The sequence below is a fragment of the Schistocerca gregaria genome, chromosome 9 (genome assembly GCF_023897955.1).
Source record: "Schistocerca gregaria isolate iqSchGreg1 chromosome 9, iqSchGreg1.2, whole genome shotgun sequence".
NCBI lineage: Eukaryota > Metazoa > Arthropoda > Insecta > Orthoptera > Acrididae > Schistocerca > Schistocerca gregaria.
The window spans coordinates 147,160,632-147,177,397 of NC_064928.1; the positions used below are offsets into that span (position 1 = coordinate 147,160,632).

The 16,766-nt window shown below is 43.1% G+C and overlaps 1 non-coding gene across 1 annotated transcript; it reads right to left on the reverse strand.

Annotated features, from left to right (window-relative positions):
* Positions 1 to 416: 416 nt before the first annotated feature.
* Trnas-cga (transfer RNA serine (anticodon CGA)) lies at positions 417 to 491 on the reverse strand. The gene has a single exon. It is a non-coding gene; the product is annotated as a tRNA-Ser (tRNA).
* Between the last annotated feature and the right edge of the window lie 16,275 nt (positions 492 to 16,766).

A 16,766-nucleotide genomic window follows, 5' to 3' on the forward strand; every position in this document is an offset into this window, starting at 1 on the left:
GTGGGGCTATCTGAAAGATGTTGTGTTCAGTGTTCCGATTGCAAACTTAGCTGCATTGAAGGCACGCATTGCACATCACATTCTGAACCTGACCCCGGAAACACTTCGATCAGTTGTGGAACATGCTGTTTCACTAGTTCAACATGTTGCAGAAAACGGTGGACAGCATATTGAACATTTTTTCCGCCAGTCACACGGAAATTAATAATGGGTTTTAATTTTTATTGTTGCTTTAATGCTGTTTTTTGGCTTCAGGGCAATTAAAAACCGATGTGATTGATACTTTTCATGCAGTTTTTGGTCTCAGGACAGTTAACAACCGATGTGATTAATGCTTTTTATCATACCAGAATGAGAATTTTCACTCTGCAGCGGAGTGTGCGCTGATATGAAACTTCCTGGCAGACTAAAACTGTGTGCCCGACCGAGACTCGAACTCGGGACCTTTGCCTTTCGCGGGCAAGCGCTCTACCAACTGAGCTACCGAAGCACGACTCACGACCGGTACTCAAAGCTTTACTTCTGCCAGTATCCGTCTCCTACCTTCCAAACTTTACAGAAGCTCTTCTGCGAAACATGCAGAACTAGCACTCCTGAAAGAAAGGATACTGTGGAGACATGGCTTAGCCACAGTCTGGGGGATGTTTCCAGAATGATGTTTTTGTCCTCAGGACAGTTAAAATCCTATGTGAGCGATGCTTTTTAAGCGATTTTTGTCCTCAGGACAATTAAAAACCGTTGTGATCAATGCTTTTTATGAGGTTTTTGGCGTCATGACAATTAAGAACCGAGGTGAGTGATGATTTTTATACGATTTTTGGCTTCAGGACAATTAAAAACCGATTTTTCCCATTGGATGTGATATGATCTAGCCATGGTGGTTGGGCTTACGTACGTAACAGTATCACACCTGTACACCCGTGCACACTAAGTAACAAAGTTTGTTTAACGTCAAACGTACACCTTACGCATTGTTCTATGATTCATTTGTCATTTGTAGTCGACCACAATTAAACTGTGCCGGCCGCGGTGGTCTCGCGGTTCTAGGCGCGTAGTCCGGAACCGTGCGACTGCTACGGTCGCAGGTTCGAATCCTGCTTCGGGCATGGATGTGTGTGATGTCCTTAGGTTAGTTAGGTTTAAGTAGTTATAAGTTCTAGGGGACTAATGACCACAGCAGTTGAGTCCCATAGTGCTCAGAGCCATTTGAACCATTTTTTTAATTAAACTCTGATGCTTACAGCGCCATCTATATCTACATTTTGTAACTAATAATTTCCCCCTTCTCCGATAATATTCCGTTGCAATTTGACGTCATTCTGACCAGTGGTGTTATTTCTACAGCAGCTTGAAAGTTTAAAGTTTCTGATCACACAGTTTAGGTACAAGATGTTTACACACACAGGAAAATGTTTTCTTTTGTCCTTTTCAGTAAACTTTTGTTTTACCGTGTCTTTTTGCGTTCCAGTATTCCAGTACATTAAATCTATTGACGCAGTCTGTCTTATCACTTACCTGTGATCACATGCCCATGGAAAACAGCTGACAAGAGATGACAGAGGCTAACGGACAATTCGACTTAGGAGGGTGGATGTCACGATTCAACCGTGATGCCATTCACGTAGTTGTCTAATCTTTCACAAAGGGAAGGATCACGAAACAATTGTACGACAGAATCAGTGACCCTTTTGTCCAACTCACAAGGGAACCTCCCCATCGCACCGTCCTCAGATTTAGTTATAAGTTGGCACAGTGGATAGGCCTTGAAAAACTGAACACAGATCAGTCGAGAAAACAGGAAGAAGTTGCGTGGAACTATGAAAAAGATAAGCAAAATATACAAACTGAGTAGTCCATGTGCAAGATAGGCAACAGCAAGGATACTGTGAGCTAAGGAGCGCCGTGGTCCCGTGGTTAGCATGAGGAGCTGCTGAGCGACAGGTTCTTGGTTCAAGTCTTCCCTCGTTACTTTTTTGATGAAAGGTAGAGAAACCTGGAGTGTCGGGTCCTGTGGTTAGCGTGAGGAGCTGCAGAACGTGAGATCCTTGGTTCAAGTCTCCCCTCGAGTGAGAAGTTTAATTGTTTATTTTCAGACAATTATTATCTGTCCGTCCGATGCGAGGTAACGGCGCCGTAGTATGGGAACGTTGTATGAAAACGTTAAAAGCATATGTTTTGACAGAGCACAGGGAAAACTGTGCGACTGTGAAACTGTTGAATTCATATGTTGCAGTTTATGTGACAAACTCTTATGTTTTCATCACTTTTTTGGGAGTGATTATCACATCCACAAGAAAACCTAAATCGGGCAAGGTACAAGAATCTTTTTACCTATTCGCCAAGTGTACAAGTTAGGTGGGTCGACAACATATTCCTGTCATGTGACGCACATGCCGTCACCAGTGTCGCATAGAATATATCAGACGTGTTTTCCTGTGGAGGAATCGGTTGACCTATGACCTTGCGATCAAATGTTTTTGGTTCCCATTGGAGAGGCACGTCCTTTCGTCTACTAATCGCACGGTTTTGCGATGCGGTCGCAAAACACAGACACTAAACTTATTACAGTGAACGGAGATGTCAATGAAGGACCGGACAGATCATAACTTTACGAAAATAAAGAAAGTAAACTTTTCACTAGAGGAAAGACTTGAACCAAGGACCTCTCGCTTAGCAGCTCCTCACTCTAACCACGGGACCACGGCGCTCCTTAGCTCACACTAACCTTGATGTTGCCTATCTTGCGCATGGACTACTCAGTTTGTATATTTTGCTTATTTTTTTCATAGTTCTACATACCTTGTTCCTGTTTTCTCGATTGATCTGTGTTCAGTTTTTCAAGGCCTATCCACTGGGCCAACTTATAAATAAATCTGATGGGGGTGCAATGGGGAGGTTCCCTTGTCAGGACGGTTGCATCGAAATAAAAGTTTTGAAATACAAACGGTACGAGACTTCCACTATTTTAAAACAATATTAAAATAAATACGTACATATATTAATATAAATTTTAATAAATCCTAAGTAAGAAGTTGTATGAGATTCTAAGAGATCCGTTCGATTTCATTCAGGGACGTATGTTTCTTATAATTTCGCAGCACAACAATGCCTGGGTGAGGTAACATGCCACGACGATTTACACGAGCCACAGTACTTGCTGCTTTGAGATTATATTTTAAGTTCCTTTTATTTACAACATTTGAATTTTCACAACGACGGGATGTAGGCAATTGTGTCTTGACTGTCAATTCTGTATTGCATAACTGGGATCGTTGTGAAATCCGCGCCGCGTGGGTGCGACAAAAAGTCCACCGGTGCTGGTAAAAAGTGAATAACGAGTTCGCGTGACTGCGCTCAGGCAGAATGTCTTTCACGATCTTCCAAGGACATCCCTCCTCCACACATTAAACCACAGCCAGCCAGATAATTTCAGAATCAAGACCAGACAAGGAAAGTGTGCATTTGACAAGGAAAGTGTACAGTTCCTTTTTGTGCATCCGTGAATGCGAAATAATAACGCTTGTGAAACACAGGATTTCACTGACACAATGTCTTTCTTAGATTTCCCATCTCAGTCACATACACTGAATGATATTTAAAGAGATTAAAACTTCACTGTAACTTAATCCGAGAACTTCTAATTCAGAGTTTTATCATTTACTTTACATCATTCGACCTGTCTTTGCAAATCTTGTTATTAGTCAAACAATCAAATGTCTTTTATTATGTTTAGATAAAGGGAGTGGTACATCATATTGATTCTTATACTATTTTCTTGACATGTACATGAACATTAACATTGGACTTTGAAATTAATGAGCAAATGTTCAGGTCATGTTAAGCCGATTTTGCTTCAACATTTCTCGACATTGCTAGCTCAACACTATCTAAAGTTTGGGCAACTACAAAACAAAGGCACGTCTACGTGTGAAAATATGTGTACAGCAAACCGAAACTAAAGAATAGCTCAAACTAAGACCGTTATGTCTTAGAATACGAACAATTCCTCATCGAAATATTCGTCCATCACTCATTATTTTCAAATACTTAGACAGGGCGATTCACGAATATATGAAAATATTTTATTCTACAAATAAAACTAAAGAAAAAAAGTCCACATAAACACAGGTCCGCAAATGTTTAGTGACGGAGTTATGGCTAATAAAAGATTTTGCCTGAAATTTAGCAACTTCGCTAATATGAAGCCATCGCAAAACTATACGAGATTAAAGTAAAGCAAGATTTCCATTTATTTTGTTGGTACTGGACTAGTGAATCTAATAAAACTTGTCGCAGGCTTGTGTCTGCAGTAGTTTTCCAGAACATCCAGAGAAGCAAACGAAATTGAGAACAACCCTGTGAAACTGAAACGAGCAACAAAATCTGTTCATACACGTGCAGCTAAATGCATTGAACTCGGTGGAGACATTTTTGAACATTTATTGTGAATGTATTGCGAAATTGTATGTACACTATACGACTTTCTTAACACTGAGCTTTGTTTTTTCCTGTTTAACATGAATTCACGTCTGCTATGTTATTAATAAAAGCAGATTATATGACGCGCTCCTACAGTTTCAGTTAACGTTATTACCGTCATTTTTCCAAAATCAAATTCTCTACAACTTTGTGCAAGTGTCTGGAATTTAAAAAAAAAGCTGGGCCAAGTAGATAATAAACAAAAAATTTTACAAAGTTACTTCTTTGCTTCTCTGGATGATCTGAAAAACTACTGCAAATACATGCCTGGAACATGTTTTATCGGATTCACCAGATCAATAACAACGAAATAAATGGAAATCGTGCTTTACTTTAATGTCGTACAGTTTTGCGATGGCTTCATATTAGCGCAGTTGCAAAATTTTAGGCAAAATGTTTTATTAGCCGCAACTCCGTAACTAAACATTTTCGAAACTGTATTTATATGAACTTTTTCTTTAGGTTTATTTGTAGGATAACATATTAAAATATTTGTGTATCTTCGTGCATCATTCTGTATACTCAAATCTGACGAATCAGCACCTCAACTAGGCTCAAGAATTTCACCTTATAAATTAGTAAAACGCAGCACCTTAAGATACTGATTCCTACAGAAATATTTAAACTTCATTGTTACTCTTCTTGAGGTTATACCGACTTCAATCAGTTCAGGGTCATGATTAAGTGAGCATTTCTTTGTATAATAAAACTTAAATACTAATATATATACACATACACACAACAAATGTCAACAAATGAATAGGCATCAATTAATTGAGAAAGTCAGGATTTCTTATTAGACCTTTTTTTTTAAAAGAAATCGTGAGTCTCTTCATAAATACATTTTCTGTTCATGATATATTTAAGTATACTGTACCTACAGGAACACAAATTGTGAGGTAATTTCTTTATAGATGTGGTGAGTTATATAATAATTCACAGAAATTCTGGCCCCATAGTAATTCTTTCCGTAAACAAAACGGTATACGCTATAGTAAAAAATACCCATACATATAAGCGAAAGATTATCTTAAAAAGCGATTTTTCCCTTCGTACTTCTCTTACATATGTTTGACTAATAAAGAGTTCATAGTATAAAAATGTAGGATCCATTCTTTGTTTACCTCAGTTCTCATATGTATGTCATTAGTAAAAAAAAGTTAATACATCTAATCCCTCCTCAGACCAGAGAACAAAGTCATTACTAATACACCTGCAGATACCTTTCCAGCTCCTGGTGACCATACAGTTCTTCAGTTCTATCAAATTTAAGAAAGACCAAAATATAACTACCTGGGTACGGTATGTTGACTATTTGTAGGATCCTGTCCAGAGTATTTGTCATTTGCTATATATTTTATGTAAAGCAGATGATTTTGAATGAGATTTGAGTAGTTCTGTTTTTCTAACTAAATGTTTTTGTGTAAAACCTAACTTGGCTTCACACCCCTGTCGGTACCTTCCAGTACGTCGTTGACTGTTTTCCTGCACGTCATGTGCTCGAAAAGGTGGTTATTCAGTCTTCTGATAGGTAGTCACATTAATGTGACTGGACGTTTAAAAATATATATATACATATTAACCAACGCCGGGCCCAATTAAAACAGATATGACATGGTTAATTACGCTATAGAGGTCTATGGTATACAGGGTGTTTCATATTAATCTATATCAGCCGGTATCACAATTCTGTAAAAAAGTCTCTAGTAAAAGTTATAAAGTTTGAAGGCGATCATGGTGTGGTTACCCCTAATGAACTTGAAACCTGTTTTCAAGGTCAAACCAAGGTCAAGTTCATTTCATATTCGTCTTCTTCATGAAAATAACGCATACTACAGCGCAGAAGCAAATACTCGCTGGTAGCGAGATCACCAAACACAGAGATGGTGGTCAAACAATGTGTGGGTGGTGTAGTGTTTAATAAAAAAGAAAAAGAGAAGAGAAAAGAAATGATTCGGAAATGAGGGAAGAACTGGTGAATAAAAAGAGGGTTTTAAAATCGTAAATGACCGTGAAAAAGAGAAAGAATGAAAAGCAAATCGGACTTCGTGTTACAGAAAAGCTATCGGACTTCGTGATTCGGAAAGCTATTGTAAGGGAGGTCCTTGTGGCGTTTTTGAGCAAAAGTTAAACCAATTTCCACTACAAAAATTATTGAAAAGAAACAGAGAATAACAAAATTTAACTGACAGGGGGAAATGGCGTAGATAAGTGTTCATCCTTTACCAGGTTAACTTGTCTTCTTTCGTGCGGCGTCCGGGTCTTCAAAAATCTCCTTCATTTCTGCGTGAAAAGCCTGCTCCGAAATCTTGCCATCGTCCAAGAATCACTAATTTATACCAATTAAAATCATCTTGATACTGTATGCAATGTAATTTACTTTGCTACTTCCATCCTCCGAATTTCTTAACAACTTCCACAATATGTCTACACATTAAAATCAGATCAAGACTATCTAATAAGTTTTTTTACGTCTTCATCAGATCACGTCTGCGTTAAGCTTCGGCTATCAAGAGACAATCATGAAACGGATAGAAAACAAAAAAATTAATGCCGTCGAGCGCTCATACCGCTGCGACGGTATAATTTTTATCTGAGGGAACGAGTGTAGCGCGGCGAAATTCAAGGTCCCGCTACAGTGGGTATCGTTGGACATCACGTGATAGGTCCTGTTTCGGACATGTCCGAAAAAACAGATACCATCTTCATATATACACTCCTGGAAATTGAAATAAGAACACCGTGAATTCATTGTCCCAGGAAGGGGAAACTTTATTGACACATTCCTGGGGTCAGATACATCACATGATCACACTGACAGAACCACAGGCACATAGACACAGGCAACAGAGCATGCACAATGTCGGCACTAGTACAGTGTATATCCACCTTTCGCAGCAATGCAGGCTGCTATTCTCCCATGGAGACGATCGTAGAGATGCTGGATGTAGTCCTGTGGAACGGCTTGCCATGCCATTTCCACCTGGCGCCTCAGTTGGACCAGCGTTCGTGCTGGACGTGCAGACCGCGTGAGACGACGCTTCATCCAGTCCAAAACATACTCAATGGGGGACAGATCCGGAGATCTTGCTGGCCAGGGTAGTTGACTTACACCTTCTAGAGCACGTTGTGTGGCACGGGATACATGCGGACGTGCATTGTCCTGTTGGAACAGCAAGTTCCCTTGCCGGTCTAGGAATGGTAGAACGATGGGTTCGATGACGGTTTGGATGTACCGCCACTATTCAGTGTCCCCTCGACGATCACCAGAGGTGTACGGCCAGTGTAGGAGATCGCTCCCCACACCATGATGCCGGGTGTTGGCCCTGTGTGCCTCGGTCGTATGCAGTCCTGATTGTGGCGCTCACCTGCACGGCGCCAAAGACGCATATGACCATCATTGGCACCAAGGCAGAAGCGACTCTCATCGCTGAAGACGACACGTCTCCATTCGTCCCTCCATTCACGCCTGTCGCGACACCACTAAAGGCGGGCTGCTCGATGTTGGGGCGTGAGCGGAAGACGGCCTAACGGTGTGCGGGACCGTAGCCCAGCTTCATGGAGACGGTTGCGAATGGTCCTCGCCGATACCCCAGGAGCAACAGTGTCCCTAATTTGCTGGGAAGTGGCGGTGCGGTCTCCTACGGCACTGCGTAGGATCCTACGGTCTTGGCGTGCATCCGTGCGTCGCTGCGGTCCGGTCCCAGGTCGACGGGCACGTGCACCTTCCGCCGACCACTGGCGACAACATCGATGTACTGTGGAGACCTCACGCCCCACGTGTTGAGCAATTTGGTGGTACGTCCACCCGGCCTCCCGCATGCCCACTATACGCCCTCGCTCAAAGTCCGTCAACTGCACATACGGTTCACGTCCACGCTGTCGTGGCATGCTACCAGTGTTAAAGACTGCGATGGAGCTCCGTATGCCACGGCAAACTGGCTGTCACTGACGGCGGCGGTGCACAAATGCTGCGCAGCTAGCGCCATTCGACGGCCAACACCGCGGTTCCTGGTGTGTCCGCTGTGCCGTGCGTGTGATCATTGCTTGTACAGCCCTCTCGCAGTGTCCGGAGCAAGTATGGTGGGTCTGACACACCGGTGTCAATGTGTTCTTTTTTCCATTTCCAGGAGTGTATATATAAGGCTTACCGGCCATTTGACCATCTTCTCTGCGGATGCACAAACAGCGCCCGAAGTCTTACGGGAATCGGCTGTAAAGCCGCGAGCAAAGAGTATAATGGGCAGGGGCACTATGACCATAGTGTGAGACGATAAGTTGCGAATGTGGGTCTCAAGGGACGCGCGCCAGAGATAAGTCCCTGCAGTCGCGCTATCCTCTGTGTCGTCGGTGGCTCGGATGGATAGAGCGTTTGCCATGCAAGCAGGAGATCCCAGGTTCGAGACCGGGTCAGGGCACACGTATTCAACTATCCCCGTTGACTTATATCAAAGCCAGTATGCAGCTATGGGTATTCATTGTAATTACATATATAAGTAACAGAAGTTTGGCACATTAGCATTTATTCTAGTGGAACAATGGGAAAGCAGCGCAAAGTGTATTGTAACAATCGATATTACTGAAATAATGGCACAGCCGTATATACGAGGGTTGGAACTTTAATAGTGGCAACTACTTATTTACAGCTCGTACCAAATAAGTATGTGTTTGAAAGTTTTACTGACCTTCAAAGTAGTCACCAGCAATGTGTATAACCCGTTGCTGGTCGTGGGTTGTGTTCCAAAAATGAACAGCATAGAGACAGAAGTGATGACACTTTCTGCAGGATCTGACCATCATTTTACAGGACAATGCTCAAGAACGTACAGTGCAAGCTGTTACTGATTTGTTTGACTGATGGGGATGCTAAGTGTTATACCACCTACTGCACTCCCCTGACTTAGGTCCTCGTCAGTTCAACTTGATTTCTAAACTGAAGGAAACACTTCACGGCATTCGCTTCAGAACTGCTACAAATTCGTCGGGCAATAGACCGCGCCGATCGAGCTATCGACACAACGGGCACTGCTGAGAGTATCCTGAGACTTCCACATCGCTGACAACGGGTTATACATAGTGATGGTGAATCCTTGGAAACGTCGGTAAAACTTTGAAACACGTATTTATTTTGTGCGAACTGTAATTAAATGGGCCTCGTATATGACAATCCGTACTACATTACAAAGCCCAACAACTTACCTTAACGTTACTTATTGTTGAGAAACTTACCTCAATGTAACTGCGAGTTTTTCCGCTGGTGTAATCAGTTTTGCCACTCTGTTACAGGATTTACTTCTCAGTTTGTCTTCAGTTAACAAAAGAAGATAATGAAACTGGTTGGGCGTGAAACTGAAAAATGCCTTAAACTTCTCCCCATTGTCGTGCAAATGTATTGTAACTAAAATTTTATAGGCTCCTTCTTCTTCAGGATGCAAGAACATTTGCCTCACTGCTTTCCGCTTCCTGAGTACTCTTTCCAATAACATACAGTGCTCCTCCTCTTCCCAGACTTCCATGTACTTTGGGGTACCGAAATTAACAGTTTTTTAGCTCGAACACTGCGCTGCGTGTTTGGCCTTCACTGTCTCCGCTGCTACTGTCGCGATGCACTGCTCCGGGCCTAGCAGGAATCTCCTCGCAGTTCGCAGGAAATAACGTCGCACCACCGAACCGCACGAAACTTCTCTCGTCTAGGAGAAACTATAGCACCTACCGACTTCCAACAAACTGTAAAAATTATTTCAAACCTTTCCGAAACATTTTCTCGCTTTCACCCCCACCTCCGACCCCCCCCCCCCCCTCCCACACAAAAAAATGTAACGGGAAAAAGTTTATCGCTTACGACATTTTGAACGTTGGTATGGTGAAAGTTCCGCGTGAGACGTTACATTTTAATTTATTACTTCACTACTACCGACCGTGTTGGCCAGAACTAGGAGTACGTAGAGGCTCTATACAGGGAAGGTGAACTTGAAGGCAGTTTTATAAAAAGGGAACAGGACATAGATGAAGATGAGATGGGACACACGATATTGGCAGAAGAATTTGTAACAGCACTGAAAGACCAAAGTCGAAATAAGGCCCCTGGACTAGTCGACATTTGGGCAGAACTACTGATAGCATTCGGAGAATGAGCCATAACAAGACTATTCCACCTGGTATGCAGGATGTATGAGACCGGTGAAATACCCTCAGACTTCAAGAAGAGCGTAATAGTTCGAATTCCAATGAAAGCAGATACTGAAATATGTGAATAATTATTCGAATACTTTAGAGAAGAACGGAAAAACAGGTAGAAGCCGACCTAAGGAAAGATAAGCTTGGGTTCCGGAGAAGTATAGGAACTTAAGAGGCAGAACTGACCCTACCACGTGACAGACAGGTTTGTAGACATAGGGAAAGCGTTTGACAATGATGACTTGAATACTGTGTTTGAAAGTCTAAAGATAGCAGTGAGCGAAATGCCGCTTACAACTTGTACAGAAACTCTATCGCTAGAACGTTATCGACATACACTACTGAAGGCAACTATAAAGTTATGTTTTGTACTACTCTTAGTTTAGGAAATGTGGCGTGATAAATATCGAGTTCTTAAAATATTAAATATTTATCTATTTCAATAACACAAAATTTCCGTTGAGTTAAAAAGAAAGTATCAGGAGGTAGTTCTCGTATCACTCCATAAGGTCCAGTTGCCAAATTCTAAAAGAAAAAATAATTTTTTAGGTTCTGACGCGCACCGCTCCGCGCCTAGGAAAACGTTTCACGCAGCGCCCTGCGACCCACATTGCACAGCGGAAGACGCAAGAGTACGCTGCAATAAATTCCCGCGGCAAGGAAAATGTAGCTTTACTTTCTGACTGACTCCCGTACTGGTCGCCAAGACGATAGGTGACAATTTAAATTAGACCAGCACTGTGTGTGATTGCTAGTCAGCAGACTGTCCGTCTTTGTGCAGCAGAGATCGCCAGGCACTACTGCTGAGTGCTGAGTCCACAGGAGAGATGAGAGCAGAGCCAGCCGGTGGCAGCTACTTTATAGAACAGCACCGCGCTTTCTGCACTTCACGGCGGTGTGAGCCAGAGGCTGCTGCCCTGCCCCTGTAGCAGCAGTAGCGCAACTACTCTCTAGTTTCGCTCCGCTGAAGCACGAGACTTAACTAAACACATATGCGCCGGGTGAAGTCCAAAAAAATAAGACGCGACATAAAGTTGCGCACGAGGTATCCGACCGTGATGTAAACTTGACTGGACGTATATCAGTGCTGAATAGGTCATTAGAAATGAACAAGTGACTAGAGACGGGTCGTTCGCGAAGTAACAGGTCCAAGGGAACGGTTCACCAAGGTAAACGAAAGGAACGAATTCTAAGGAACGGTCTTTCATAGTTAACTTCGGTCGCGGCTTTCTACTTATAGTTGCCGGGAACGGGAAACGGTAGATCTCCATCCCGCAACGGCACGTCGGCCGGTCTCGTTCCAGCCTCGGTTCCGTTCCCTTCTGTCTCGGTCTCGGTCTCTCTTGGCCGGACTCGTCCTTCTTCGCTTGGCCATTCGTCGCCGTTCCACTGCCGACTGCTCATACACTCCTGGAAATTGAAATAAGAACACCGTGAATATTCATTGTCCCAGGAAGGGGAAACTTTATTGACACATTCCTGGGGTCAGATACATCACATGATCACACTGACAGAACCACAGGCACATAGACACAGGCAACAGAGCATGCACAATGTCGGCACTAGTACAGTGTATATCCACCTTTCGCAGCAATGCAGGCTGCTGTTCTCCCATGGAGACGATCGTAGAGATTCTGGATGTAGTCCTGTGGAACGGCTTGCCATGCCATTTCCACCTGGCGCCTCAGTTGGACCAGCGTTCGTGCTGGACGTGCAGACCGCGTGAGACGACGCTTCATCCAGTCCCAAACATGCTCAATGGGGGACAGATCCGGAGATCTTGCTGGCCAGGGTAGTTGACTTACACCTTCTAGTGCACGTTGGGTGGCACGGGATACATGCGGACGTGCATTGTCCTGTTGGAGCAGCAAGTTCCCTTGCCGGTCTAGGAATGGTAGAACGATGGGTTCGATGACGGTTTGGCTGTACCGTCACTATTCAGTGTCCCCTCGACGATCACCAGAGGTGTACGGCCAGTGTAGGAGATTGCTCCCCACACCATGATGCCGGGTGTTGGCCCTGTGTGCCTCGGTCGTATGCAGTCCTGATTGTGGCGCTCACCTGCACGGCGCCAAACACGCATACGACCATCATTCGCACCAAGGCAGAAGCGACTCTCATCGCTGAAGACGACACGTCTCCATTCGTCCCTCCATTCACGCCTGTCGCGACACCACTGGAGGCGGGCTGCACGATGTTGGGGCGTGAGCGGAAGACGGCCTAACGGTGTGCGGGACCGTAGATCAGCTTCATGGAGACGGTTGCGAATGGTCCCCGCCGATACCCCAGGAGCAACAGTGTCCCTAATTTGCTGGGAAGTGGCGGTGCGGTCCCCTACGGCACTGCGTAGGATCCTACGGTCTTGGCGTGCATCCGTGCGTCGCTGCGGTCCGGTCCCAGGTCGACGGGCACGTGCACCTTCCGCCGACCACTGGCGACAACATCGATGTACTGTGGAGACCTCACGCCCCACGTGTTGAGCAATTCGGCGGTACGTCCACCCGGCCTCCCGCATGCCCACTATACGCCCTCGCTCAAAGTCCGTCAACTGCACATACGGTTCACGTCCACGCTGGGCATGCTACCAGTGTTAAAGACTGCGATGGAGCTCCGTATGCCACAGCAAACTGGCTGACACTGACGGCAGCGGTGCACAAATGCTGCGCAGCTAGCGCCATTCGACGGCCAACACCGCGGTTCCTGGTGTGTCCGCTGTGCCGTGCGTGTGATCATTGCTTGTACAGCCCTCTCGCAGTGTCCGGAGCAAGTATGGTGGATCTGACACACCGGTGTCAATGTGTTCTTTTTTCCATTTCCAGGAGTGTAGATCTGCTCCTATAAGAAACGTGTGCGTTTCGTTCGCTGCGCACGCCCATTCCATATTTGTTACCAACCTTTTTTGTACTCTGGACTTTTGTTTCTTTTCGTATTCTATTCAGCGTCCACGACCAGTAATTACGATGTATTTTATAGTTACGTAAATTACACGAAAATTACGTCGTATCTAACACATACATATTTTCAGGTAACGAAAGGGCATATCAGCTTACTTCACTATTTCGATAAACAGCAGACGACATGCTTATAAAAAGACAAGTCTTTTGTTATTACACATGCAAAAGAAGTCGGCATTGCACACACGAGTGGCCATTTTCCGTCTTTTTTTGATCCAAGGTAAAACAGCATGTCGCCGGCCGCGGTGGTCTCGCGGTTCTAGGCGCGCAGTCCGGAGCCGTGCGACTGCTACGGTCGGAGGTTCGAATCCTGCCTCGGGCATGGATGTGTGTGACGTCCTTAGGTTAGTTAGGTTTAAATAGTTCTAAGTTCTAGGGGACTAATGACCACAGCAGTTGAGTCCCATAGTGCTCAGAGCCATTTGAACCATTTTGAACCAAAACAGAATGTCCATTTTTATGGAAGGCAAGCTGACTTACAACCGAATGAAGCCCGCGCTCCATAACAGTGTGTCTGGTGACACATTTTGTACGGAGGATATGATAACTTCTCCAACATTAACTCAGTGGTACAGGGCGGCTCACGAAAAATCGACCCCGAGTAGTAGACTGCTCATTATCACCCACCAATCGTCATCTATTGCTTCGAAGTTGTTGTTTGCATTAGCTTATTTGTTATTTCTTTACTGCCTAAGTATTACATGTTTATCTATTCTGCTCGTAGCGGTCACAAATCGTGCGTAATTGGTGAGCAGTCTGTACTCGGGGCCGGTTTTTCATGTGCCACCTTATATTATTTCACTGCGATCTGCCACATAACGCTACAGTTGGCTAAACGAGAGGTTTTGCAGAATCACGAAAATTACTTCAAGTGTGTGAGAATTCTGTAATGAATAAAACCTCTGTTCGCCAAGGGGGCCGGCAGGAGTGGCCGAGCGGTTCTAGGTGCTACAGTCTGGAACCGCGTGACCGCTACGGTCGCAGGTTCGAATCCTGCCTGGGGCATGGATGTGTGTGATGTCCGTAGGTTAGTGAGGTTTAAGTAGTTCTAAGTTATAGGGGACTGATGACCCCAGAAGTTAAGTCCCATAGTGCTCAGAGCCATTTGAACCATTTCTCCAGGGGGGGGGGGGGGCAAGTACCCCCTTTTGGCGCCTTCCATCTTCAGTCCCCTATGCTACTAATTTTGAACTTTTCATGAAAACCATATTACCATGCACGAATGAACGGTGAACGAGTAGAAATGAAAGGTTCCCAAAAAAGAGTGATCACCAATGAACTAGTTCCTAAATATGAACGAGTTTGCCCGTGTCTACAAGTGACCATTCAAAAGTGGGTGACATTTTCCACTTTTTCTGTAATAATTTTTTTACGTCACTACTTGCTTTCAGTTTTCTAGGCCCTCCTCAAGTGATTTTGTGGTTCTATACAAATCAGAATATATCATTATATTACCTCTACGAATAGAAATGTGAGGACACGAATATAAACTTATTTGAAATACATCTACCTTCAGTAGAAAACTACATCTCACGTGTTAAAATGTCAGCGTCTGTAAATTTGTGTTTTCTATTCGTGTTGGTTCACAAATGCTGTCTTGCTGGCTTGACTAATCGACAGTTACAAGATATTATAGTAATCAAAGAGTAATGCTAAGCGTGGAATAAATGGAATACTAATTTCAAATATTTTGATTGTATATTTATGTGTTTTTGAGAAACCTTAAAAAATAGAAATGAAATAGCATAGAAAATAAAATAAAAATAAATATTAAAATATATGATGAGATAAGATTAAATTTTAAAATTCATTTTATTGAACAGATGATTTCTGGTTGGTCACTAACCGAATGTCACTGAAGTTATCGAGGACTTTTTCGTTCCGAATATCTCTTTGTTCATTACGAAGTGTATCTGATCAATTTTTTACACGACGGAAAAGTTTTGATTTCTTCTAAGATAACCATTTGTTTCTCTTTCTTAGTCTAATGCAAAATTTGGAGCTTTGCTTTAATGTTTTTGGATGTAAATCTGTTATTTAGGAGACGTAGCGCAAAGACACCTATACTGTTATCGTCAATTTTTTTGTGCTCCTTAATACTTTTCCAGAAGTTTTTACCAGTTTGCCTGATGTATACCTTGTCACAATCGTCACGTCCAATTTTATATATCCATGACTCATTAAATGGGTCGGTTGTACTGGTGATATTGTTTTCAGAACGGAACCCCATGTGATATTTACATTTTTAACAGTTTTCTCTATTTTATTAGAAATGTTTCCATAACAGGGTAGAATTTAGATTTCTCTATTTCATTTCTGTCTGATGTTTTCTTAACTTTCAGTTACTTTCTTTACATTTCTTTAATTATTTGAACTCTGAAATTATTTACTTTGGCTTAATTTTCTTGTATTGCTATTCTTTATTGATCTCATCGTCATCAAATTGAAGATCTAGTTATATCAAAAACGCTTTTGATGATATTGTAAAATACATACTGCAACGTAAGGATCATGTGGATCCTGAGCCGGACGATCGCATTTCTACATCTGGTAGTAAAACGATACAAGATTGCATATAAAGACTGAATGCCATAAATACAGAATTTAATACTTTTTTTTTAGTCTTAACTCTTCTGACCGATTTGATGCGGCCCGCCACGAATTCCTCTCCTGCGTCAACCTCTTCATTTCAGAGTAGCACTTGCAACCTGCGTCATAAATTATTTGCCGGATGTATTCTAATCTCTGTCTTCCTCTACAGTTTTTGCATTTTACAGGTCCTTGTATTACCGTGGAAGCCAGTCCATGATGTCTTAACAAATGTTCTATTATACCCTCCTTTTTCCTTGTCAATACTTTTCACGTATTCCTTTCGTCTCCGATTCTGCACAGAACATCCTCATTCTTACCTTATCAGTCTACCTAATTTTCTGTTCCGGTTTCCCCACAGTCCATATTTCACTACCATACAATGCTGTACTCCAAACATATATTCTCAGAAATTTCTTCCTCAAATTAAGGGTTGGATACTACTAGACTTCTCATGGCCAGGAATACCCTTTTTGCCAGTGGTAGTCTGCTTTTGATGTCCTCCTTGCTCCGTCCGTGCCTGGTTATTTTGCTGCCTAGGTAGCAGAATTCCTTAACTTCATCTAC